The 11,484-nt window shown below is 43.5% G+C and overlaps 1 pseudogene; it reads left to right on the forward strand.

Moving 5' to 3' along the window:
- Positions 1 to 5,900: 5,900 nt before the first annotated feature.
- Positions 5,901 to 7,984, forward strand: LOC137310525 (T-complex protein 1 subunit zeta pseudogene; annotated as a pseudogene).
- Positions 7,985 to 11,484: the final 3,500 nt, after the last annotated feature.

An 11,484-nucleotide genomic window follows, 5' to 3' on the forward strand; every position in this document is an offset into this window, starting at 1 on the left:
TTTCCTCCCCTTCTCTCCCCCCAGCTCTGCTCTAGCCAAGCTTATTGTACTGGTCACATTTACAACAGTGTGGCTACTTCCTTTGGGCTCCAGCCCTGTTCCAGTAACCTCCAATGGTCTTCAGTTCTCTCCCCTACCTAGACCTGGAACTCTCCTCTGGCCTCTTACAACAGTCTACCTTCCCCCTCCACCCCAGGCTCTAACCATTTTCTAACTTCTCTAGTTTGCTCTAGTTCGCCCTCTCCTGTCCAACCCTGTTTTACCTTCCCACTTGTCTGCCAACAACTTCTAACCCTCCTCGTTGTCTGAGATAGATAATTTTTTGGACTCTAGGGGAATCAAGGGATATGGGGATTGGACAGGAAAGTGGAGTTGAGGTCGAAGATCAGCCATGATCTGATTGAATGGTGGAGCAGGCTCGAGGGGCTGTATGGCCTACTCCTGCTCCTATTTCTTGTGTTCTTATGGCTAACGACGGTCTATCTTCCCCTCCCCCAACTTGCTGAACCTTCCCCTTTCCCCCACCCTGCTTTGGCCTTTCCTTCCCTCCAAATTTAGAGTCTTCCCTTGGCCCTGGTCCAATTACATTCCGTCCTCTAATTCTGCTTCACATGAAGACTGCACATGAGACTGTGTCCCATGGGAGAGCAACTGGTTTATATAAATATATAAAACACATATATAACTATATAATTTGTATGTGTACGTGTATATGTATCTACATATTTGGAATATTACAGCACAGCAATATCCATATCATATTAAACCTCTTACGTCTGCAAACATTTCCTGTCTGCACAGCTTGATTTCCTCTTGACACATGTTTGTCACACTTTTTGTGTCAACTTTTTTCCCATTATGTTCCTATGTCCTCATTTAAAATGTTTTTTTGTCGATATAAATTTGTCACTTTGATTGTGTAATCTGGCCACCAACTTCCAACAAATTGCTTAAAATACTTTCTGAAAATTTTTTCTTCCATCATTTTTTCCTCAGTAATTGAAATTTCTAATGGTCCAAAATAATTTTTTAAAAAATCATATTTCACAATCGCCTGATTAAATTTACCCATTGAATTGTAGGTACAGTTTGAAGATCTTGCTTCATTCTTATCTCACCAGTAAAACTGTCTCTTGGCTCAGTTAGTAGCATTATTGCCTCTAGGTCGGAAAGTTGTGGGTTTAAGTCTCACACTTTAATGCATAACCTCGGCTGATACTTCAATGAAGTAGTGAGGGAGTGCTGCCACAGCTGCTGTCTTTTGGATGAGGTATTAAACTGAGGTCCTATCCACCTGTTTAGGTGAATGTCAAAAAGATGTAATGTGAAGATTGTAGTTTAGTATTCTGGAAGGATGATGTCAAATGAACCAATGTAGCTTCTTGATCCAAACCTACCGTGAGAGATTTTAGAATTGTCATGTGTCCAGAATAAATCCTCTTGTGAAGAACTCCTCTATAATTCTCTCCCTCCCGTATTACATAGACCCAGATACATAAGTGCCAATTTTAACTTGGAGAGACTCGGGTGGGGGTGGGGGGCGAACGGAGCGAGCACAAACCATCACCCCCTCCCCCCCCCCCCCCGCCCCTCCACCCCAACCTTGGCAGAGTAAGGCCCGGGCGATTTTAACTCCCAGGTCTCATCTGCATGCTGCTGGTCGGCTGTCCACCTGAAATGGGCGGCAAGGGGCAGTTGGCCAGCGGACGGCAGCGGAGGTTCGGGTGGCAGGAGGCCACCAGCTGGAACCAAAGGGAGGCTCGCCGGCAAGAAGGTAAGTCGCGGGGGTGGGGGTGGGGCTTTGGGAGGGTCTCGCAGAGACAGAGGGAAGGAGCCGGGGGCAGCCCGACGTTCCGCATGGATCCCAACCAGGGTTGCCAACCCTCCAGGAGTTGAAGATTAATCTCCAGGCCATTCTGGGAGAAAAATCATAGGGGCCTTAAAAACAATCGTGTGTTTTTTTTTTCATTTTCTTTGAACACTTTTGTTTATTAGTTATAGAAATATTGGAAGTGGGAAAAAAAAGTCTGTTTGTCTATGCAGGCCATTAATGAAAATAAATGTGTCCACCTTTAGAACCATATAGTTACAGTGTATAAAAACCGACTGGAAGTAATCAGTTTTTACATTAATCTAGCTGCTACAAGGTATTGCTTTTCCAAGTGCCTGCCAGAGATAGGCACACAGTTGTCTCCAAATGTTGCATATTTATTCTTATCTTGACAGCAGTATATGTAATAGGCTATAGTGTATCTTACTGAAAGAGCAACCTGCAGATTCTGAGGCCCCGATTTTAACTGCCCCAACCTGGTGGGAACTGGGGTGGGAGGGGGGGGGGGCGGCACTTAAAATAACGGGAGTCACTTACCCCCACCAATCCCACTTCCTTCCCGGCGCACCCCAATATTAACCTACTCTTTTCATAGAAATATAGTATCATAGTATGTTACAGCACAGAAGGACGCCATTCGGCCCATCGTGCCTGTGCCGGCTCTTTGAAAGAGCTAGCCAATTAGTCCTACTCACCTGCTCTTTCCCCATAGCCCTGTAATTTTTTTTCCCTTCAAGTATTTAATCAATTCCCTTTTGAAAGTTACTATTGAATCTGTTTCCACCACCCTTTCAGGCAGTGGATTCCAGATCATAACAATTTTCTGCGTAAAAAAATATTTCCTCATGTCGCCTCTGGTTCTTTTGCCGATCATCTTAAATCTGTGCCCTTTGGTTACCGACCCTTCCGCCACTGGAAACAGTTTCTCCTTATTTACTCTATCAAAACCATTTATGATTTCAAACACCTCCATCAAATCTCCTCTTAACCTTTGCTGGTCTAAGGAGAACAACCCCAGCTTCTCCAGTCTTTCCACACAACTGAAGTCCCTCATCCCTAGTACCAGTCTAGTAAATCTCTTCTGTACCCTCTCTAAGGCCTTGACATCCTTCTTAAAATATGGTGCCCAGAATTGAACACAATACTCCAGCTGAGGCTTAACCAGTGTTTTCTAAAAGTTTAGCATAACTTCCTTGCTTTTGTACTCTCTGCCTCTATTAATAAAGCCCAGGATCACATATGCTTTTTTAAACAGGTTTCTCAACTTGTCCTGCCACCTTCAAAGATTTGTGTATGTGCACCCCCAGGTCTCTCTGTTCCTGCACTCTCTTTAAAATTGTACCATTTAGTTTATATTGCCTCTCCTCATTCTTCCTTTGATCAGGATGCATGCAGGAAACGGGGCCCTGTTTTAAATATGCAGATCGGGTCCAATTATGTCATCAGGATGCGATTTGCCTGAGCGGGGGGAAGGGCAGTGTCAACTCCCCCATCAGGCAAAATCTGCTGGGAGCCGGATCCTGGGCCAGAAGATAAGTTTTACATTTATTTTTCGGGTTTTCTTTTGGGCCAGGCAGGGCAAGAGAGCTCCTTTGGGCCTCTGAAGGAAGCCTTGGGCCTCCCTTGCACCCTCCCTCCGATCGTGGCCAGACCCTCCCCCTCCCAATCGCGGCCCCAACCTGTCAGCTTCCTCCTCACCCCCCTTCCCGCGCCCATTGCAGCCCCAATCTCTGAATCGTCCCTGTCCTCCCACTAACATGGTTCCCTGGTTGCGGTCTCCTAGGAGACCACAACCAGGGAACCATGTTAGTGGGAGGACAGGGACGATTCAGAGGTCAATCTGCCCGGCTGTCGGGCGGGAGTCTACAGCACGTTATTTAAATGAGGCCCTGCCATTAAAATTGGCAAGCTTGCGCAGGGAAAATTCCCATTCCCTGTTTATGCTGACTTTTTTTCCCATGAAAATTATTGATGGGAGGAATTCACCCAAATGTTTAAATAACTTTGTGATTAGTCATTCTTGTTAACCACACTCCCATCTTCCAACAGGCAGGAAATCCTGCAAGTGAGAGAGATAGGGACTGGATTGCATTCTCTCTATATAAGTTAAATATTGAAGCAATACAATAGTTGAAATAATTTGTTATTAAAAAAAAACCTTTGCCTCTGATACACCCCTCGGTCCACATCTGGCATTACCATCTGTTCAGCTATGGAAGCAACCCCACGAGTACACAAGAAATGAGAGACAGGTGGCAGGGTTTAAGAACATAAGAAATAGGAGCAGGAGTAGGCCATCTGGCCCCTCATGCCTGCTCCGCCATTCAATAAGATCTTGGCTGATCTTCTACCTCAACGCCATTTTCCTGCACTATCCCCATATCCCTTGATGCCTTTAATATCTAGAAATCTATCGATCTCTGTTTTGAATGTACTTAATGACTGAGCCTCCACAGCTCCCTGAGGTAGAGAATTCCAAAGATTCACCACTCTGTGAGTGAAGAAATTTCTCCTCATCTCAGTCCTACCCCTTATTCTGAGACTGTGACCCCTGGTTCTAGATTCCCCAGCCAGGGGAAACCTCCTCCCTGCATCTACCCTGTTGAGCCTTGTAAGAATTTTGTATGTTTCAATGAGATCACCTCTCATTCTTCTAAACTCTAGAGAATACAGGCCCAGTCTACTCAATCTCTCCTCATATGACAATTCCACCATCCCAGGAATCAGTCTGGTGAACCTTTGTTTCACTCCCTCTATGGCAAGTATATCCTTTCTTAGGTAAGGAGACCAAAATTGTACACAATACTCCAGGTGTGGTCTCACCAAGGCCTATATAATTGCAGTAAGACATCTTTGCTCCTGTACTCAATCCTCTTTTAATAAAAGCCAACATACCATTTGCCTTCCTAATTGCTTGCTGCACCTGCATGTTAGCTTTCAGTGACTCATGTACAAGGACACCCAGGTCCCTTTGAACATCAACATTTCCCAATCTCTCACCACTTAAAAAATACCCTGCATTTCTGTTTTTCCTACCAAAGTCGATAATTGCACATTTTTCCACATTATATTCCATCTGCCATGTTCTTGCCCACTCACTTAGCCTGTCTATATCCCCTTAGAGCCAGACCTTTCAGGAGCGAGATTAGAAAACATTTCTACACACAAAGGGTTGTAGAAGTTTGGAACTCTCTTCCACAAACGGCAATTGATACTAGCTCAATTGCTAAATTTAAATGTGAGATAGATAGCTTTTTGGCAACCAAAGGTATTAAGGGATATGGGCCAAAGGCAGGTATATGGAGTTAGATCACAGATCAGCCATGATCTTATCAAATGGCGGAGCAGGCACGAGGGGCTGAATGGCCTACTCCTGTTCCTATGTTCCCTTGAAGCCTCTATGCATCCTCCTCACAACTCGCGTTCCCACCTAGTTTTGTGTCATCAGCAAACTTGATAATATTACATTTGGTCCCCTCATCCAAATCATTGATATAGATTGTGAATAGCTGGGGCCCAAGCACCGATCCCTGCGGTACCCCACTAGTCACCGCCTGCCAAACTGAAAAAGACCCGTTTATTCCTACTCTCTGTTTTCTGTCTGTTAACCAATTCTCAACTCATGCCATCCAGTATATTACCCCCAATCCCATGTGCTCTAACTTTGTTCACCAACCTCCTGTGTGGAACCTTATCGAAAGCCTTCTGAAAATCCAAATACACCACATCCACTGGTTCCCCCTTATCTATTCTACCAGTTACATCCTCAAAGAACTCAAATAGGTTTCACGTTCAAACGGCAGCATTTAATCTTGTAACATGTTTGGTTTTATTCATTTATTTGTTTCCACTTCACACACTCGTCATTGTTAAAAAAAACGTTCAACTTTAAATGCTTACATAACACAAGTGATACTTGCGGACAGAGAATTCAGTTGCTAAAAGAACAATAAATAATACATTTGCGTTTGGCTGGAATGACTACCTTTTGGCTGGAGTGAATCGTTATTACAATTACTGCGTCGTGATTCAGAGTTTAAAGGTTGTGCGTGACTGGCGTGCTGCCAGATTTGCAGCAATTCCACGTTGCAAATGTAATATGTTGCAATTTGCTCTCATTATAATGCAATGGAAGAGAATGTAACGCAATACAACACAAGGGGAAACACAATAAGTACCGGGGCTGCTGCCTGCGGCCACAACTCGACTGACGCTGATCAGCACTAACCGAGAGAAACGCTGTCCGGAAACTGACTGGGCAGTTCAGCCCTTTAATTATGTGACCGCACCCTGGAAACAACGTTAAAGGCAGTCGAGCGGCTTTCACCGTCTTTCTTGACACTTTTAAGATGTCCCTGAGTAGGAAAGCAGAGACAGCTCTCAGCATCAACGTCAGTGCGGCCAGGGCGCTGCAAGAATTGCTCAAAACAAACCTGGGACCCAAAGGCACCATGAAAATGTTAGTTTCTGGCGCTGGAGACATCAAACTGACCAAGGACGGCGGTGTCCTACTAAGAGAGATGCAGCTGCAACATCCCACAGCCTCGTTTATTGCCCAGGCGGTGGCAGCTATGGATGATACTGTGGGAGATGGGACCACATCTGCTGTGCTGATCATTGGGGAACTCTTAAAACAGGCCGAACGCTACATCTCAGAGGGAATCCATCCACGAGTCATCGTAGAAGGATTGGAAATAGCCAAACAAGAAGCAATTTATTGCCTGGACGAACTCTGGGAAGATGAGGATCACTTCATCAGGAAGAAAGTAGCTAGGACCTCACTTGGTACCAAGGTTCACCCAGAGTTGGCCGATCTCCTGACCGAGGTGGTGGTGGCTGCAGTCACATCCGTTTATCTCCCCAGAAAGCCCATTGACCTAAATCTGGTGGAAATAATGGAGATGCAGCACCAGACAGAGTGTGACACCGTATTAGTCAAAGGGCTGGTTCTGGACCATGGTGCTCGCCATCCCGACATGAAGAAGCGAGTGGAAAATGCTTACATCCTGACCATGAATGTGTCTTTAGAGTACGAGAAAACAGAGGTCAACTCTGGTTTCTTTTACAAAAATGTCGAGGAAAGGGAAAAGTTGGTGAAAGCAGAGCGACAGTTCATCGAGGATAGAGTGAAGATGATCATAGCACTGAAGAGAAAGGTGTGTGGTGACTCCGACAAAGGATTTGTTGTGATCAACCAGAAGGGCATCGATCCTATGTCACTTGATCTGCTTGTGAAGGAGGACATTGTAGCCCTGCGGAGAGCCAAGAGGAGGAATATGGAAAGGCTGCCACTGGCATGTGGGGGTATGGTAATGAACTGTGTAGAGGGCCTGACTGAAGAGTGCTTAGGCCATGCGGGGCTGGTGTACGAGGAGACATTGGGTGACAGCAAGTACACGTTCATTGAAAAGTGTGATAATCCCCAGTCCGTCACAGTGCTTATTAAAGGACCCAATAAGCACACAGTCACCCAGATCAAGGATGCCATTCGGGATGGGATGCGAGCTGTGAAAAATACCATTGAGGACAGCTGCGCCATGCCTGGGGCAGGAGCGGTTGAAATACGCATTGGAGACCAGTTACTAAACTACTCTAGGGATAAGGTCAAAGGGTGTGCACGGTTTGGGTTTCAAGCTTTTGTTGATGCCATCCTGATCATTCCAAAGACACTGGCTCAGAATGCTGGGTACGATCCTCAAGAGATTGTGTCAAAGGCCCTGAGCAGAGAACAGAATACTACCCTACCTGTTGGCATAGATTTATCCTGCGGTGAGTTAATAGTAGACTGGGAGACTCCCATATGGGACAATGCTTGCGTCAAGCATCAGTTGATACACACGTGCACTGCAGTAGCAAGCAACATCCTATTAGTGGATGAGATTGTAGGAACTGGAATGATTTCAGGGAAAAAGTGAATGGATCTGACCGGATTGTCAAAGTCTCGTTGAATTAGAGTTTGAATTGATATAGATCAGAGTTATTGGGGCAATGAGAAGGAGCAAAGAAATGTACAATAATAAAAATGAAATGGAAAAAAGTTGAAATGTACAGAATGTGGTGAAGGATGGGTGAATGCCATACATCACATTCTATTATTTTGGAGTGTATAAACAAGGTGGTTATGACTAAAATTGAATAAATATTGCCAATTTGTCTTTGTCGTATTATAGTTTCAGTATAGTGCCTTGGGAAGGAGCCATTGAATACAGGGAGCCCCAGCGGATTCAAGGTGGTACCTATTTTCAAAAAAGGTGAAACAAACCCGGGTAACTACAGATTCATTCACCTTGCATCAATAACCAGCAAAATAATGGAATCAATTGTTAGGAACAAAATTAAGGAAAATAACCTAGTATATAGCTGTTAATTGGGATTCTGGTCGACTAATCTCCTTGACATTTTGAGGAGATGACATCTCAAGTGGACATTGATAAGTATTATGATGTACACTTTCAGAAAGTTATTGATAATATGAAAGGGTGCTACCTAAGCAAGCTAAAGGCAGCGGGTCCTATTTTTCAACCAATCATAAGTCCAAGTTATTATTTCAAAAGTTTAGCTGCATATGAAGCTTAATTAACTGAAATTATCACAGCTTAAGGCAATGGGTCCTATTATGGAGATTGGGTGAAGCCTTCTAACCTAAGCTATTTTGTAAAGAATATCAAAATAACATTGCACAGCATAGATAATCGGCATTCTTTCCTGTTAATGCTGATCACATAACTGATGTAGGTTGGTATCTGAATGTAAATGCATGGTCAAACATGCACATGAGGAAATTCTGCGATTCTGTGAAACCTTTGCTGTCTTGTGATACAGCTGGGACTTCTCCACGTGTTGTTTCTGGTGCCCAACACAAAATCCTGCTCCCATATACAAGCCCACACTTACTGTGAGTTGAAGTGTGATGTAGTGCAGGAAGGGCCCAGGTCTGAGAGAACATGCCCAGGGTGAATAATACAACCATTTATTGTCTCTGGATTTGTATGCAAGATTTCTGCCATGCACGCACTTTACTTTGAAAACAATTGATATCAGTCACTTAGGCAACAAATTAAACTATGGAACAAATTTATTCACCGATAAAGTCATCTACAGAAACAAGCAGCAACAATCAGTTGTTAAATTACACAGCAGCTTTGACTCAGTTCATGAAAGGGTTAAGCAGACAAGGCAATTGGTTGATTGGCTTTCTTTGCAGATCTCTCTAACAAAAGATGGATGAATGCTTCTTGGAAGGGGAATATCTACCTGATCCTAGTGATTCTCAAAATTACTGATATATACCTATCATGGAGCAGTGTCTTGACTCTCTCTGCGTCAGTTGTGGCCATGTCAAAACTATAAGTAACTGATGTTTGATCCTTACCCCCATACAACTCTTTGAAATACATTCTCGCCTTTGAGGAGCCAATCTGGGAAACAGAAATACTTTCTCTGCATAATGGATAGCTAGTTCCATAATATATACACAAAGGCATGCAGCTGTCCATGTGATATTTATGCTCGGGTTATTATAATTCGATTATGTCACTGACTAGAGTATTGTGTTCAGTTCTGGGCACCGCACCTCAGGAAGGATATATTGGCCTTGGAGGGGGTGCAGCGCAGATTCACCAGAATGATACCGGGGCTAAAAGGGTTAATTATGAGGACTGGTTGCATAGACTAGGCTTGTATTCCCTTGAATATAGAAGATTAAGGGACGATCTAATTGAGATATTTAAGATGATCAAAGGGGTTGATGGGGTAGATAGAGAGAAACTAGCTCCTCTGGTGGGGTAGTCCAGAACAAGGGGGCATTGCCTTAAAATTAGAGCTGGGCCGTTCAGGGGTGATGTCAGGAAGCACTTCACACAAAGGGTAGTGGAAATCTGGAACTCTCTCTCCCAAAAAGCTGTTGAGGCTGGGGGTCAATTGAAAATTTCAAAACTGAGATTGATAGATTTTTGTTAGGCAAGGGTATTAAGGATCATGGAACCAAAGCGGGTAGATGGAGTTAAGAAACAGATCAGCCACGATCTAATTGAATGGCGGAACAGGCTTGAGGGGCTGAATGGCCTACTCCTGTTCCTATGATTAATAACCCAATGATACATGTTGATTGTTTTTAGCATTTGGGTATGCTTGGTGATTTGTTTACCCAGATGCATATGCTATTAGGCATCAGCAATATTTCTGTGTACTTCATGCAGAGTGAAAAGAATAGAAACCATTCTCCCAGTGCCCATTTTCATAAAAAAAAACTATTTTAAGACCAGAAATACAGTACACAGAATGATCCAATAAACTATGGACAAAATACTCTTTTTTAACCCCTTAGTCTTCTCTCCTTAAAAAAAAATTGAAAAGCAAATGAAACTTGCAGACGACACCTTGAAAGCTCCAATCACCTGCTATATTCAGTGTGACATTGTACTTTATGTAAGGCTAATGTAATCTCTTTTAGGAGCTTGAAAAGACCCTGTAATGAAGAAATTCAAAGTAGGTATAGCTAGGAGACCAGTTGTAACACCCTCACTGCCACTCTGGTTGAGAACAGTAAGCTCAGCATAGACCAAGCATCTAACCTGGGACCTTCCTGGTATGTGGTTTGGTATCTACTACTTTAACCAGCAAAACCAGAAACTATTTTCCTAAATGGCAAGAACTGAGGTGATGAACTTGCTGCTTTGGAATTTTCACCAACATCTTTACTCGTGTAAATAGCTAGATGACAATTTCTATAAGTAGAGCGACTCTCCTATGAACTTGCACCTTATTCTCAGCTGTGTTTGGGTTAACATGTCTGTAGGATTATTATTATTTTCGTTTGTCCCTATGTTTAGGGAAATAACCCTATTACTAGTTCTAACCTTCAGCAGAAACAACAACCACAGAAACTGGTACCAAGATTAATAAGCATTTATTCGATTGCCAAATGGCAAAAAGCCACAAATCTAGACAATACTCACAAATGAAATACAGTTCAGAACACAGGTTGACCAAACCATTTTGTTCTGGAGGAGGGAGCCTTGGAGTGTCTACCGATGTGATTCTTCCTCGTCTTCCTCATCTGCCTCTTCTTCATGTTGTCTCTTCTCTTCTCTCGTTGACAATTGCCTCTCCTCTCCCGAGAATAAATCAGTTTGTTCTTTTTATACAGTTTTGAGGTAACCTAAGTGATACTGAATGAGAGTTTCTTTGTCTTAGCCTTGTGGCTTCTGACTACCATAAGAAAGGTTTTTTCTGCCCTCTCGTTGATGGCAGTCTATCCCAGTTTCTTATCAGCAGACAAAGGTCTGTGGAATGTGGTTATCTGAACAAAAATGTTTCATCAACAGGTTACAGGCTGGGCTTTTTTCCATTTAGCTAACAAGTCCAAAGAGTTGTTAGACTATGCCGTTGTGTACTAAAAGTGTAACAAGTATCAAAGAATTATTTTACGTGATGTATGTTATCATGAAATACATTTAGTACGTATCCACACATGTTGTACAAATTATAAGTCTGTATCAGGGACTTTTACTGGGGATAGCCACAGTGTATTAAGGTGGTCAGTAGGGGAGATGTGTATTCTAAACCCACAGTTCACTCTTTGAGGCGATTGGGAACAGGCGAGCTGCCTTCCCCCAGAGAGTGGTGATGATGTGGAGATGCCGGTGATGGAC

Source organism: Heptranchias perlo, chromosome 3 (genome assembly GCF_035084215.1).
Source record: "Heptranchias perlo isolate sHepPer1 chromosome 3, sHepPer1.hap1, whole genome shotgun sequence".
In the NCBI taxonomy this organism is placed as follows: Eukaryota; Metazoa; Chordata; class Chondrichthyes; order Hexanchiformes; family Hexanchidae; genus Heptranchias; species Heptranchias perlo.